This window comes from Camelus dromedarius, chromosome 2, assembly GCF_036321535.1.
Source record: "Camelus dromedarius isolate mCamDro1 chromosome 2, mCamDro1.pat, whole genome shotgun sequence".
NCBI classification, from domain to species: Eukaryota; Metazoa; Chordata; class Mammalia; order Artiodactyla; family Camelidae; genus Camelus; species Camelus dromedarius.
In genome coordinates, this window is record NC_087437.1 from 59335009 (window position 1) to 59349506 (window position 14498).

Genomic DNA, 14498 nt, shown 5'->3' on the forward strand with positions numbered 1-14498 from the left:
CTCTTCTGGGGTTACAGCCCCATAATTTTTCTAGAAGGGGCTTAAGAGTGGCAATCTACTTGGAAGAAGAAATGAGGGGTTTTCTTGAGGCTGTTTTTGTATGGCACTTTGTGTAGGACTTAAAAAGTATTAGTTGTCCATATGTGTAAATGGGGAAAGGACTTTTGGGATTATGGGAAAGGGCACATAAAGCATTCTGCCTGTCCTCCCCCAAAGCCATCTCTCATGCTGTTACTGGCAGACACTTAGTTGGTTTGGTTTATCACTATAGAATCAGCACTAGATGAAGCTTGGAATATGGTAGACACTCAAATGTGTGGTCAAATGAATGAATGAATGAATGAATTTACCATCCCAAACATCATATCCGTTAAATGCCTTTCCTGACTCTCAGGGTAAGAATCCCTATTCTGTGCACCCTTTTCACTGCATTTACAACATCAAATAAGTACCCGTTCAGTGTCTGTCTTCCATTTGTCTATGTTGTATTTGTCTTTTTGTTTCTACAGTTCTAAGTACTTTCACACATTATCTGACCATTACAACAATGCCAATATTAAAAGCAGTAGTTACTATTATCTGGATTTTTTATAGATTAAGAAACTGAGGAAGCTTTACATGTGTTACTTCATTTAATCCTTGGAACAATCCAGGAAGCAGGTACCATTATTATCCATTTTACAGAATAGGAAAAGATATTAAATAATTCACTCAAAGTCACAGAGCTAATAAACAACACAAAGCCAGGATTCAACACAGGCAACTTGGTTCCAGGGTCAAACTCTTCATCAGTGTGACCAAAAGAAGCCATAGTGATCCAGCCTCTGGGATCCAAACTCTTTGGATTATCTGTTTAAGCATCCAGACTCTGATTTCCTCTTGAGCAGGGACCCAACTAACCCATGTCTGGATCCTCAGCACCTAATGGAGGAACCAGCACATGATGGTACTTGGTAATAAGTATGCTGAGTAAATGGATACCAAGTGATCACTGAGTTTCAGAACCCTAATGTCAAACTAACAATGAATGACTAAGATTCCCATTTTATAGAGAAGAAAGATGAGTTTCACAACTTCATAAGAGGAAGAGATTTGTCGAACTGTCATTCTGACCAACCCCAGCCCTCTTTTGCATTTCTTCTGCTGCTTCCACAAAAGATTACAGGACACGTGTTCAGGAAGACTTCACCTTAAGAAATAAACATGCCACAGCACTTGCTGCCTTTCCTATAAAAAGTACCATTAAAAGTACTTTATAATGTTGGCCTAACAAGCTCTCTCCTTCCTTTAGCTCCTCCTAGGTCATCTTGTCCCTGTTTAGCTTGAACCACATACGTGTGTGTGTGTGTGTGTGTGTGTGTGTGTGTGTGTGTGTGTGTGTGTGTATTGGAACAGGAACAGGAGGAGAGCTGTGAGTCAGACGTCTAGAAATCAGAGTCCAGGGGCCACCACTGACTTCATCTCTGTTGCTAAGCAAAGCACGTAATCTTTTCTGTCTCTGCCACGAGACAGAAAGCAGGGACCGGCATTCTTCTCAGGCCACGGTGCCCTAGGATACAGTGGATCACATGCCTGTGAATATTGTTTACCAACTCGCTGGGTAGATCACAGGACCCCTGCTCAGAGAAGTGCTCACTGCTGGCATATAGCCAGTCATGTGCTAGTGAACGAGTCCTCCTGGAGAAAAAAAGAGAAAAAAGCACTTATTTGTAGCACCTGCCAATTTCGTGGTGTAAATACTCCCACCACGGCCATTTTCAAGCCACTGACAGTTTAGGCAGCTCACAAAACCCCTGAAAATTTAGCAATCTGCTCTAATGATTTTAGTAGGTCCATTGCTTCTAGTAGGTCCTCATGTAGACGGGGAAGGGAGAAATACAAGCAGCCGTTTAAATGGTGGTTTTAGGCTGTTATAGGGAATTTTCATGTGTTTAGATATAATGATGTCACTTCTGATGAGAAAAGAGCAATTGTACTGGACCTGGGAAAACTAAGTCAAATCTTAGCCTTCTTAGAAGTAATGTATTTATTTCTTTGAATTTCAATTCTAATAGGAATAATATTACCTACTTCACAGGATGGTTGATTATCTAACAAACACTTGTATAGCACTTACTATCTGCTAAGCATTAAGTACTTTACACATTTGTTTATTTAATCTTTATAACAACACTGTAGGGTACGTACTATTTCAGTTTAGAGGTGTGAAAAGACCAAGGCATAGAGAAGTTAACTAAGTTCTCTAAGGTCATACATCTAGCAAGTAATAGTGCCAGGATTTGAACCTGGCTCCAAAGTCTGGGCTTTCAGTCTTTAGGGCCCCCAGTCAGAATCAGCTAACTGATTTTACAGAGTTTGTTGGAACATAGCCGTACTCATTCATTTACGTGTTGCCTATGACTGCAGAGCAGAGTAGTTGTAACAGAGACCATATGACCAAGAAGCTCAAAATATTTATAATACTTGGTCCTTTACCAAAAAAGTTGGCTTACCCCTGCTCTGTGGTATCCTGCCTGTTTGTAAGGGGTGAGACAATGGTTATTATTAAGAGCCTAGTAGTGCCCAGGGACCATACCCTGACATTTGTCCTAAAACAGTTGTGCCAGTGAAATAGCACTAAGGTGTAAACTTCAGTAAAAATGATCCACCAAAATATGTATTAATAGACACAGATATCTGACTTCATGGGCCCCAACATCTCAGGGTTGGAGTCAATTCATAGATTGCTCATCCCAGCCTTAACTTTCCACTTGGGGATATCGTATTGGGTTTTTGAAGTTAATCCTGTAAATTCCTCATGATTATCCTTTTGAGTTCTGCAAAATGACTTCTCTATATAGTTGTGGGCTTTTTACACAGCAGAGCAAAGGCACCTCCTGGATGGAACCCAGGCATCAGGCTCATATCTCCACACGTGTCATTCTGTCTCCGAGGCAACTCCTCCTCCACGTGGCTGTTTCAGGTGCCAAGCAGAGAAACTCCTGAAAGCCTATTATTCACTGGCCTCTTAAATAGTCGTTAAAAACTTCCCCTGACCTTTGCAGCTACTTCCTGTGAGCCTCTCCAGGACTGCGAGTCACTCATGACCTATTTTCAGAGCTGGCAGTTCTGGCTTCTAAGAGCAAAGGAGGGACAAGCCCAGCTCCAGGTGAATGTTTCCTTTAGGCTCCTAGCAACAAAACAGAATTGCTTGGTGAAGGTGAAAAGATCGTAGCTCAGATGGGCCGGTGTGATTGCCCCATGCAGACTGATAGATTTTCATCCCACCATAAACCATGGGTCAGTATCTCAAGATTGCCAGAAGGCTGTTATCAGCTGTTTGCTGAAGACAGTTGCTTCTTTATAGTAATAAAGAAAAAAAAATTTGCTCTTCTTTGTTTTTTTTTCCTCAAAAAAAAAAAAAAGCCTCACCAAAATTGGTAAATTAAGACAGTATTGACTGCATGGAAGTCCAATTGACAAAGAATTCCTTTCAGAAACATTTGAAAAGTGAGTTGATCCAAAATATGCCTCCACCACAGTTACCTGTAATCTAATCCAGTCTAGAAAGCAGAGTCCAAACAGCTTGAGGTTCTGCAAATTCCACAAGAGCTGCAGGCACAAAAAGAGCAAGGCGTTAAGATGGAGAATACCAAACACATCTCACCATTTCCACGTTGTTCTTTGTCACTAGACTCCTTAAATGTACTTAAATAGCTCATATTGCCTGCAAAGAAAACCAAAGTGAAACCTCTTGGGGCTTTACTAAAAGTTCCCTTTATAATTTTGTAAGCTTATGTGATTTCTTTAGGATCCCTTTAAATACATTTACGAACTTAGTTTCATTTTTAAAATATACATGAAGTTAAAGAAGTCTCAGGACCCTAAAGATCTGAAATATTCCTCCAAGGAATACCTAATAGCTCCTTTGGGTTTCTGAAACACCTGATTTTATCTCTTCACTAGAAATTATGTCCCTACAAATAAAAATCATGCTCAGCTCCACCCTCCCTCATGCCAATTAAAATATTCCCAGACTAATTACAGGCTCCAAGAGAGAAGGTCTAGTCTTCGGCACTTTCTTACCCCCGTCATGTGGCTGTGGTAGCAGGTGGTCAATATTGTTATTGTTGCTCTGTAACCTCCTTGCAGACAGATATTTTCTCTATTTTGTTCATTCCTGTAGCCCCAGCAACTAGAACGATAAACAGTAGGTAGTAGCCATTTAATAAATACTGAATAAATTCGCCACAACATTAATAAATATAGAAGAGGGAGGTTTAGAATTCTTAACTTTTTCTTTCAGGTAGGCTGGAAGTCTCAGGTGGATTTCTTCTTTTCCAGGAAAGAGTCAGCTCTTCTTTTAAGACCTTTCCCCAGATTGAACCAGTTGATTATCTGGGATAATCTCCCTTCCTTAAAAGTCAACTGACTAAGAATTTTAATCATATAAAAAAATACCTTCACAGCAATATCTAGATCAATGTTTGACTGAATAACTGGGAACTGTAGTTGAGCCAAATCGGCAAATGAAAAAGACCATCACATCCCTCAAATACCTATTTTGGAACTTTGGAAGTGACTCCTAACATATTTGCATTTATTTCCTTTTCTTATTTTGTATAAGAGGAACTAATAAAAATATTTATTTATGTATCAAGTTTCTTTAGAAATGTTCACATCCTCTCCCTTAGATATTTCAATGATAGAAACCTAATAACATAAGCTAGGTACCAAGAAAGAATCACAGATGAAGAAACCTAAGGATAAATAACTTGTCCAATGTAAAATAGGGGGGTAAACCAGCATGTCCCTTCAAAGCCACTTCTCTTTTAACTACAACCCTGTACAAAAATTTGAAACAGAGAAAATGCTTACACAGAGTTGGTCACTTAGACATCATTTATAAAGGGAAAAATGGAGGAAGGGAAACCCTAAAGCCCAAAAATAGTAAGCAAAATTTGAATGTAATTTATAGCACATCCACATGATGGGATATTGTGCAAACATTTAATAGTATACCTACAAAGGAAGGAAGTAATGAAGACTAGAGTGACAATAGCTTGAATAGAGAATAAAAAAGCATTATAGAAAACCGATGTAACAAAAACTTGATTCTTAGAAAATTCTGGTAACACTGACAAATCTTTAGCCAGATGACAAAGAATAAAAGAAGGAAGACTCAACTTAACCAAAATCAAGAATGAAAGAGCAGACATCATTACCTATATTCCAGAAATAAAAAGATGTGCAAGGGAATATTATGATAATTGTACGCCAACAAATTAGGTACCTAGACAAAATGGATACATTTTTAGAAAGATGCAAACTGTCAAAACTGACTCAAGCAGAAGCAGAAATCTAAATAGACTTATAACAAGTAGAGACTGAATTAGTAATTTTTAAAAGGCCCACAAAGAAAAGCCTAGGACCAGATGACTTCACTGATGAAATCTACAAACAATAAAGAAGAATACCAGTTCTTCACAAACTCTTCCAAAAAATAAAACAGGAGGAAACATTTCCCAACTCATTCTGTGAGGCCAGGATTAATCTGATAACCAAAACCAGACAGACATTGCAAGAAAATTACAGACCAATATCCCTTATAAATATAGACACAGATATCCTTAACATACTTAACAATCAAGTCCAGTAACATGGAAAAAGGATTTTACACCATGACCAAGTAGGATTTATCCCAGGAAAGTAAAGGTTGATCTTACATATAAAAATCAATAAATGTGATATACTACGTTAAAAGAATAAAAGACAAAAACCACATGATCTCAACAGACGGAAAAGAAGTATTTGACAAAATTCAATGTGCTTTCATGATAAAAACATTCATGGCAAAGTTCATAGCAGCATTATTCACAATAACCAAGAAGTGGAAACAATCCAAATGTCTATCAACTGATGAATGAGTATATAATGGAATATTATTTGGCAATAAAAAGAATGAAACATGGATGAGCCTTGAAATCATAATGGTAAGTAAAAGAAGGCAGTCACAAAAAGCTTCATCTTGTATGATTCCATTTATATGAAATGTCCAGAATAGGCAAATCCACAGAGACAGCAAGTGGTCCAGAGTTTGCCAGGGACTCGGGAAGGGGGTCCCAGGAGGATAAAGAGGGAGTAACTGCCAATGTGTACAGAGTTTCCTTTTGGGGTAATGAAAATATTCTGAAATTAGTGATGATGGTTGTACAACTCTGTGTATATGCCATAAGCCATTGACTTGTATACTTTAAAAGGGTGATTTTTATGGTATGGGAATAATACCTCAATAAAGTTATTTTTTTAAATAGTGTATTTACAAAGAGTGTTAAATAACATAATAAGGGATCCAGGCCATTGTTTAGTTGTGCCTTTACTTAAATCATATTCCTCCAGGTACCAGAACTCAATTCTTTAATCAGATTAGACGACCAGAAGGCCCCAAATAGAATTACATTAATCCAGTGCCTCACAGAATCACCCTAATGGAGTTTCGTCTGAATATTTTCCCAATAGTTTTTATCTAAGTTGCTGTCATAAATAGCCATATGGAAGTTACTTCTGTGTTTTTTGTGCAAATACTGAGAATATTGCCCATCTCATCATCAGGTCACTCACTGCTCCCTGTATTATAAAATACTTTATGAAAATTATATCTTGTAATTATTTTTAGAAAAGCAATGTCCCTTGGGAATTAACCTTTTTAATAACCAAAATTATACAACTGATAGTGATTTCTTGGAGAAAGCTCAGTTGAACCCAGTAGCAATTATGTTGATTGAAATGATTAACATATTTCTATCTCCTTTTTTTTCTTTCTGTTTTTCTTCTTCTATTCATAATTTTCTATTTTATGGCATGGAATTTTGGCGTAAGTCACTTCAAATCCCAATATTCATTTGAAAGATTGGTCCAGGATTTTGGACCAAGGTTCAATATTTAATTGTGCCATATGTTAGATCAAGGTTTCTCTACATCAGCACAACTGACATTTTGAGCAGGATAATTCTTTGGTTGGGGGCTGGGGGGGATGTCCTGTGTGTTGTAGGATATTTAGCAGCGTCTTGGCCTCCACCCTCTAGATGCTGGTAGCAGCCTCCCAGTTTAACAACCAGAAATGTATTCAGACTTTGCCAAATGTCCCCTGGAGGGCAAAATTGCCCCTGATTAAATCTTAAATCATTATTGAAAAACTGACCCCCACCAGTCTTTCCAATAACTCTTAAGAAGCATCAAAAATTCATCACTCTAGATGGATAGGTAGGGAGGTGGGTGGATGGATGGATGAATGGATGGATGGATAGATTCATACTTTGCTCACTTGAGATGAATCAAGGACTCTCTGAACTGGACGTCAGTCCCTGAAGCTGAGCTACTTTCTCATTTCACACACAAAAAAGAATATTCTGATCTATTATTTTACTTGAGCCCAACAATTTAGTAAAAAGGAAATTATTATCATTCAAAACTTCAGATGAGGAAACTTAGGAGGGAATGTGATCAACTTTGGGGCTAAACTCCAAACTCAGTGCTGTTCCTCTCCCTGCCAGAAGTTCCTTCCCTCTCTCTCTCCCTAGATGCACGAGATGCATGTCCTAAAGTGCCAACAACTTAAAACGGTGTTTAATTCAGTCAATACCTAGAAAATGGATTACTCCTTCCCAGATTACATTGTACTTTAATCTAATGAAAACTCACAAATTTCCATTAGATCTAACTTCCTGTTTACAGGCAATGCAGGAGATAGAGGAATGAGTTAGACACTAGTAGGAAATAATCATTCAAATCCAAAAGTGGGGGCATTCCATAAGACAACCAGTCTGAACTCTTCCAAAATGTAGTATCTTAAAAATAAACAACCCAAAAGCAAAACCGTGGAGAAACTATTTTAGAGTAAAATAGACCCCCCAACATGATAAATAATCAAATGCAATATGGGAACCTTGATGGGAATCCTGGTAGTATGTAAAAGGATTCTTAGAGTGAAGGGAATTTTGAATTTCGTTTGGATCAGTTTTAGTTTTCGTAGATATGGTAATGGCACTGTGGTATAATAAGAGATTGTCCATATTCTTAAGAGACATCTTGCAGAATGTATTTTGGGATAAAGTACCATGATACCTGCAACTTTCAAATAGGTCAACAACAACAAGAAGATAAATAGATAAAATAAATACAGTAAAATATTAACATTTTAAAAAGTTTAAATGGAAGATGTGAAGGCATTTGTTGGACTATTCTTTCAATTTCTCTGAATGTATGGAACACTTTCATATTTCATAGGAAGTTGAGGGGAAATTAACAAGCCTCCTTAATACACTGATTCTTAGAGTAGCCCAGAGATCACTTTGGGTGGGTGGGTGAGGGGTCTGTGGTTATGCTTCTCGGGCCCCATGAACTCCTTACAGCTGGGAGCACCAACCTGTGTGCAAACGTAGCTCTACCTTTCTATGTAGTTCTTATCCAGTTTTTTCAAGGAGGTCCCCTGACTTCAGAAGGGCTGAGGCCTAGAGGCTTGTCTGAAGACTTTAGGTCTGATGGCTGCAGATATGAGATTTTTGAACTACAAGACATTTCCCCATGGCTCAAGCCACATGTTGGAGACGGGTGCCTAAAGGTCACAGGACCTTAGAACTGAAAGAAAGGGGCCTTAGGAATGATTTAATTCAACCCTGGAGATGGAAGCTCTGAACTAGGCCTTGTCCAAGGGGAGTAAATTAACTTAATGGTAGAGGAGCAAAGTCCAAATCTGACTCCCGGGATTCCATTCTGCTTATTCAAAGAACCAACTTGTCTGTTCAGTCAGTTGACCTCTTCTAGTTCTGTGTAGACTAGAAAAGGCAAAACCGTCCTTCTGCAGGCTACAAAGCCTACCTGATCTGCTTCCCTGCCCGCTTCCTCCTGTGCTATCCCCTCCTACCATCCTATCCAGGTTCACAGCTTACCTGCCACATGGTCCCTTTGGGCTTCTTCTGGTACAGCCGGCACACACGACCTTAGGGCCTTTGCTCTGCTCATCCTTCCTGCAGTGCGCTTCCTCCAAACATTTGCTTGGCAAACTGCCTCACTTTCTCGCTTCTGCTCTGGTCTCTCTATGAGGCCATCTGTTTAATACTGCAACTCCCTCCACCAGCAATCTCAACAATACGTGGTCCCACTGTTTATTTTTTCCTTATCACCTGTGACCTTCAAACACTCTAATAAATTTTCTTACTTAGTGTGAGGATTTGCCCATGGTCCTTCCAGGATTTGATCTTGACCTTGTTTCCATACCTGTGGCTTGAGAAGTTCCAATCTCCCATTTTTAAACTTCGGAAGGAGACTTTAACCTAGTATTTATGGAGACAGGTTCACTCTCATCTACAAGTGTGAATTTGGGTATTCATACTAAACTCATTTAGTAATGAGTAATTTCACCAAAAATTTAGTAATTTCACCAGAAATTGAGGCTAAGCTTCAGAGAGCAAAAAATGTTAGTGTGGCAACTAAACGCTCTGTGTTTTGCTAGTAATTTTCATTGTAAACATGCATGTATTATCTCACCATGACCTCAAGTTTTAGATGAACAAATTAACTGACTGGTAAAGGGATTTTGACAAAAAAAAGACAGGCAAAATATGGTCAGGTTTTCTTTCTCTATCCCTGGCATTTTGCACTTTCAGAGAGTTTTCCCAGAGTACAAAATCCTGCTCTTTTCTGTGGTCAAATCTCATCCTTTTTTTTCGATGCAGAGTTATTTGAATCATCTCTGGCCTCCATTCATCACGACACATCATCACCTCTGCTCACATATTTCTGGATTGCCAGACATAAGGAAAAAAGTTTAATGAAAGCTTCCTTTAAAAAAAAAAACTTTCTTTTTTTATGGTTGTTGTTGCCATGATTCATTGAAGAATTATTTAGTGAATGACTAAATGTTTAGTAACTTAGAATGTGCCAAGCACCAGGGAGACAATAGTATAAAAACACTGCTCCTGTTCCAAGGAGCTCATAGTCTAGTCTAGGAAAACAGAAATAAGAAACCAGAAAATTGAAATACAGAAAGAGAGCCATAACAAAGGAAGTAAGTACAGATTGACTTTCAGTAGGAAACACCATGGGTACAAATTTCCAAAATAAGAAACAAGAACTAGAACAAACAAATCCATAAAGCCTATGAACAGTTTGCATATTTCCTGTGAGTTACTTTTGATTCATTTTAATAGGGTTGTGCTTATCCTGAAGGTAGAATCTGTTATCCTACCTTTTTTTACTCAAGGTAAGAACATAAGCACTTCTCCCATATTATTAAAAATTTGTTGTAAGCATTGTTTTAGTCATATGAATTAGCTAGAATTTGCTAACCCTGTTCCTCACTGCTTATCATTTACATTGCCTATTGGTTTTGTTCATATTAATTCATTCATTCTGTATTTATTGAACAAGAGTTTAATAAACTCCTTTCAGGAGTCAGACACTGGGCTGGGTTTGAGGATATAACAGTCTAGTAAGTCTAGACTTCCAGGAACTCAAAAGGTGGAAGAAAAGTAACTGGGAAGCAGACATCCACAATTAAAACAAGGTGACAAAAGGAGGCACAAGGGGTTACCATAGCCCAAAGAGGAACGTTTGGACCAAGAAGTACCACAGACTGGGTAACAAACAACAGACATGTATTTTCTCATAGTTCTGGAGGCTAAAACTCCAAGATGAAGGTGTCAGCAGGTTTGGTTTCTTCTGAGTTCTCTCTCCTTGTCTTGCAGTTGGCCGTCATGCGGCCTTTCCTCTGTGTGTGTGCACCTCCAGTGTCTGTGCATCCTAGTTTCCTCTTCTTAGAAGGACACCAGTCATATGGGGTGATCATACCCTAAGGGCCTCGTTTTAACTGAATCATCTCTTTAAAGGCCCTATCTCCAAACACAGTCACAGTCTGAGGCTTTGGGTGAGGTCAGGGCCTTAACACGTGAATTTTGAGGAGACGCAATTTAACCAAAAGATTTAGTGACAGAAAATGTTTCTGGAAGGAAGTGACACTTAGCTCACTCTAGAAGGATGGTAAAGAATGAAAAGTGAAAGGCGATAGAAATATATATAAAGGCCTAGGGAAATGAAAGAGGATGCAGCATGTTTAGAGGAACTATAAGTATTTCAGTATGACTGCTGAAAGGAGGGAAGAGAGAAATGAGGAGAACAGAGGCAATTACAAAGAATTCTGGAGCATATAAAGCTTTATCCATATTTCTGATTATTTCACTGAGATTGACTTCAGTGGGATGATTTGGGCAGAGGATGGGTTCTCCCCACACCAAGCCCCACTCTTTCCCCATGTTTTCTGTATTGATACTTAGCCAGTCATTGAAGTCTCCTGTGGGTGCTGGTCTCCCTAGAGACCTCCCAGGCCTCTCTCTAGAGACTGGCCACTTGTTTCAGGAAACACACCATCCGTTTTCAGGAGCCCGCCATCTCTCCAGGGAGCCATGTGTTTACTTCTCTGCCCTCTTTGCTCTTGGTGCCACTACTGTCTCTCCAAACTTGCATGGAAGACTGGGGCTCCTAGGTTTCCAGTTCACCCTCAGAAGCATCAGGTATGCTGTTTGAATGGAGCACAAACGAATTAAACACCATGGATTTCCTTCCTCAGTGACCTCTCTCTTGAGCTAGATTGTCAATTGCTTGTGTTTCATCTCCTTGAATCATCACAGCCTGGCACTACCATTTAAAATAAGGAAAGATGTAGGGGGGCATAGTTCAGTGGTAGAGTGCCTGTTCAGCATGCACAAGGGCCCAGGTTCAATACCCAGTGCCTCCATTAATAAACAAACAAACAAACCTAATTACACCCCCCTAAAATTTAAATAAATAAATACAAATTAAAAAAAACATTGAATATAAAAACAGGGAAAGATCGTTGGTAAGTCTTTGCTTCTCAAGGCCTCGGTTTCCCCATCTGTAAAATGTGGGGCATGATATTTTTGGAGTCTCTGATTACATCAAGCACACTAACATCTTTGCAGAGTGCTTTAAAGTGTTTGAAATACTTTTAACAAATTGGATCTTATTTAATACAAAAATGCCTGATAAATATTTGCTGACAAGAGTGACATACAGTGATGATTCTGTGTAAACTTAAAAGAGCCTACTTAATGTCAAAGTTGCCTCTAATCATTAAGTCTGAGAGCCAATTAGAGGTTTTTAAATGACTATCAATCACTATGTTAGAATTAATTTAATTCCTAAATTTAATTTCCAACTATTGTCCGACCTGAAGAAAGTGGACTAAGCACGGTTGTCAGCTTAAAAAAAGGAGGAGGCGGCGCCTCCTCGGTGCAGCACTCTTCTGCTATGTTGTGGAAATAGTGCTTTATTTGAAAAAAATGTTTTTGCAGGTGTTTATTTCTATGTAAGTTGATTGGCCTGCATTCAGCACGTTCATTATTCAGCCTTGGTTTTGTCATTCTATTTTACTTTATATGAAACTCTATTTCAAGATGCAGCTCTTCTCAGAGAAGCGCCTGCCTGGTCTCCCACAGCCTGTCTGAACAGAAGGTGTGCCGCACGCACCTGCCTAGGGCCAGCTCCAGCCTGAGTCTGGCCAGGTGATGCTCCACCCCGTCGGGGTGCCCTCTGGGTAAACATGAGCTCTCCTGGGCTGCTGCCACCACCGAGGGTTCCAGTTTCCCTGTCGCTGTATCCCTGATGCTGGTGCTAAGGACAATGAACTTTTAAAAACAACCTTCCCTTTATTCTCTAATCTGGTAGCACAACAAAGCTTGAGACAGGAACCAATCTAGTGGTAGAGAGTGCATCTAAATCAAATAAACATTGAACTTGACTTTCTCTGACACTGCTTCCCAGAATCTCCTGAAAGGTGCAAAGATCTTTGGGACAGGCTGTTTTGGAGAGCCTGGCTGAGGATGCTATTGCAGGGTCTGAGGTGCAACATTTAAGGGGGCATAAAGAAAGGGGGACTACCTCACACCTGTTAGAATGGATGGCTATTATCAGAAAGACAACAAATAATAAGTGTTGATAAGAATGTGGAGAAAAGGGAACCCTCATACACTGTTGGTGAGATTGTAAATTGGTGTAGCCATTATGGAGAACAGTATGGAGGCTCCTCAAAAAATTAAAAGCAGAACTCCGTATGATCCAGTAATTCCAATTCCGGGTATTTCTCCAAAAAAACAAAAACACTAATTTGAAAAGATATATGCACCCCTATACTCATTGCAGCATAATTTTCAATTGCCAAGATATGGAAGAGACCTAAGTGCCTGTTGATAGATGAATGGATAAAGAAGATATGGTGTGTGTGTGTGTGTGTGTGTATATATATTTTACTCAGCCATAAAAGGAAGGAAATGTTGCCCCTACAACAACATGGATGGATATACAGGATATAATGCTCAGTGAAATAAATCAGAGAAAGACAAATACCATAAGATTTCACTTATATGTGGGATTTAATAAATAAAACAGAACAGAAACAGACTCATAGATATAGAGAACAAATAAGTGGTTGCCAGAGGAGAGAGGGGTGGTGGATTGAGTAAAGGAGGTGACAGGGATTAAGAGGTACAAACTTCCAGTTACCAAATAAAGGAGTCACAGGGATGAAATGTACAGCACAGGAAATATAGTCAATAATATTGTCATAACTTTGTATGGTGACATGGTGACAGATGATAAATAGACTTATCATGGTGATCATTTTGTAATGTATAAAAATACCAAATCACCACATTGTACACCTGAAACTAACATAGTGTTGTATGTCAATTATAATCCAATTTTTTAGAAAGTAAAAGGGGGAGTCCTTTTCTATTATTGCCTTCCTCCAGTCACCTACACTTGAACCTCAAAAAGCCTGAGCCAGATCATCAGCATCATTCTCTTTTCAGGGCCCTCTCAGGTAGAATTGGAGTCGAGAGAGAATTTTCAGATGTCAAGTATAAAAGGTTCATTTTACTGATGGGAAAACTGAGGCCCAGAGAAGGAAGGAGACTTTTGCCAAGGTGATATGGGGGCTGGTGGCAGAGCTAGCAATAGAACCCAGGGTCCTCTTGACATGGCTTCCCAAAGTATGGTCTTGGCCCCCCAAAACTAGCTCCTCTCCGAGTTCCTATTGCTATCAGAAGCTCTTTTACTCCCAGTTAATGAGACTGGGAATCTGAGGGTCATTATTAACTTCTTTATCCCACATTTCCAGCTAATGAATCTTACTGAATCTTACTTTAAAATATATTACTCTTTATTCCAGTTGCCATCACCCTGGGCAGTGCTGCTTCAGCCTTGCCTCCTGCTGGCCTCCCTGCCTCTGACCTCTCTCCAGTCCATCCAGCAGATAACTAACATATTAATCATAACTAACGGTTGTCATACACATGTGTGCCACCACTGTTTCTAAGTGCTCTACATTTGTTACCTCACTTACTCCTCATAAAACCCTTGGATTTTTTACTACCCTGATTTTAGAAATGAGAAAACAGAGACACAGAGCAGTTAAATAATATGTCTAAGATTGCACAGCTAGCAAG

General features: G+C 39.2%; 1 protein-coding gene across 5 annotated transcripts in view; it reads right to left on the bottom strand.

The window, feature by feature from the left end:
* Nucleotides 1-613: 613 nt before the first annotated feature.
* Nucleotides 614-14498, bottom strand: part of TMEM44 (transmembrane protein 44) — an 87836-nt gene continuing 73951 nt past the window's right edge. For 2 of the 5 annotated variants that reach the window (XR_010383919.1, XR_010383921.1), the window contains 4 exons: nucleotides 11401-11551; nucleotides 4066-4174; nucleotides 3526-3591; nucleotides 614-1677 (listed from right to left, as the gene is read on the bottom strand). The gene's annotated coding sequence lies outside the window, so the exon portion shown is untranslated. Of the gene's footprint in view, nucleotides 1678-2852; nucleotides 3170-3525; nucleotides 3592-4065; nucleotides 4175-11400; nucleotides 11552-14498 lie in introns of those variants that run through there. The other 3 variants (XR_004137321.2, XR_010383927.1, XR_010383928.1) reach the window with 2 other exon arrangements.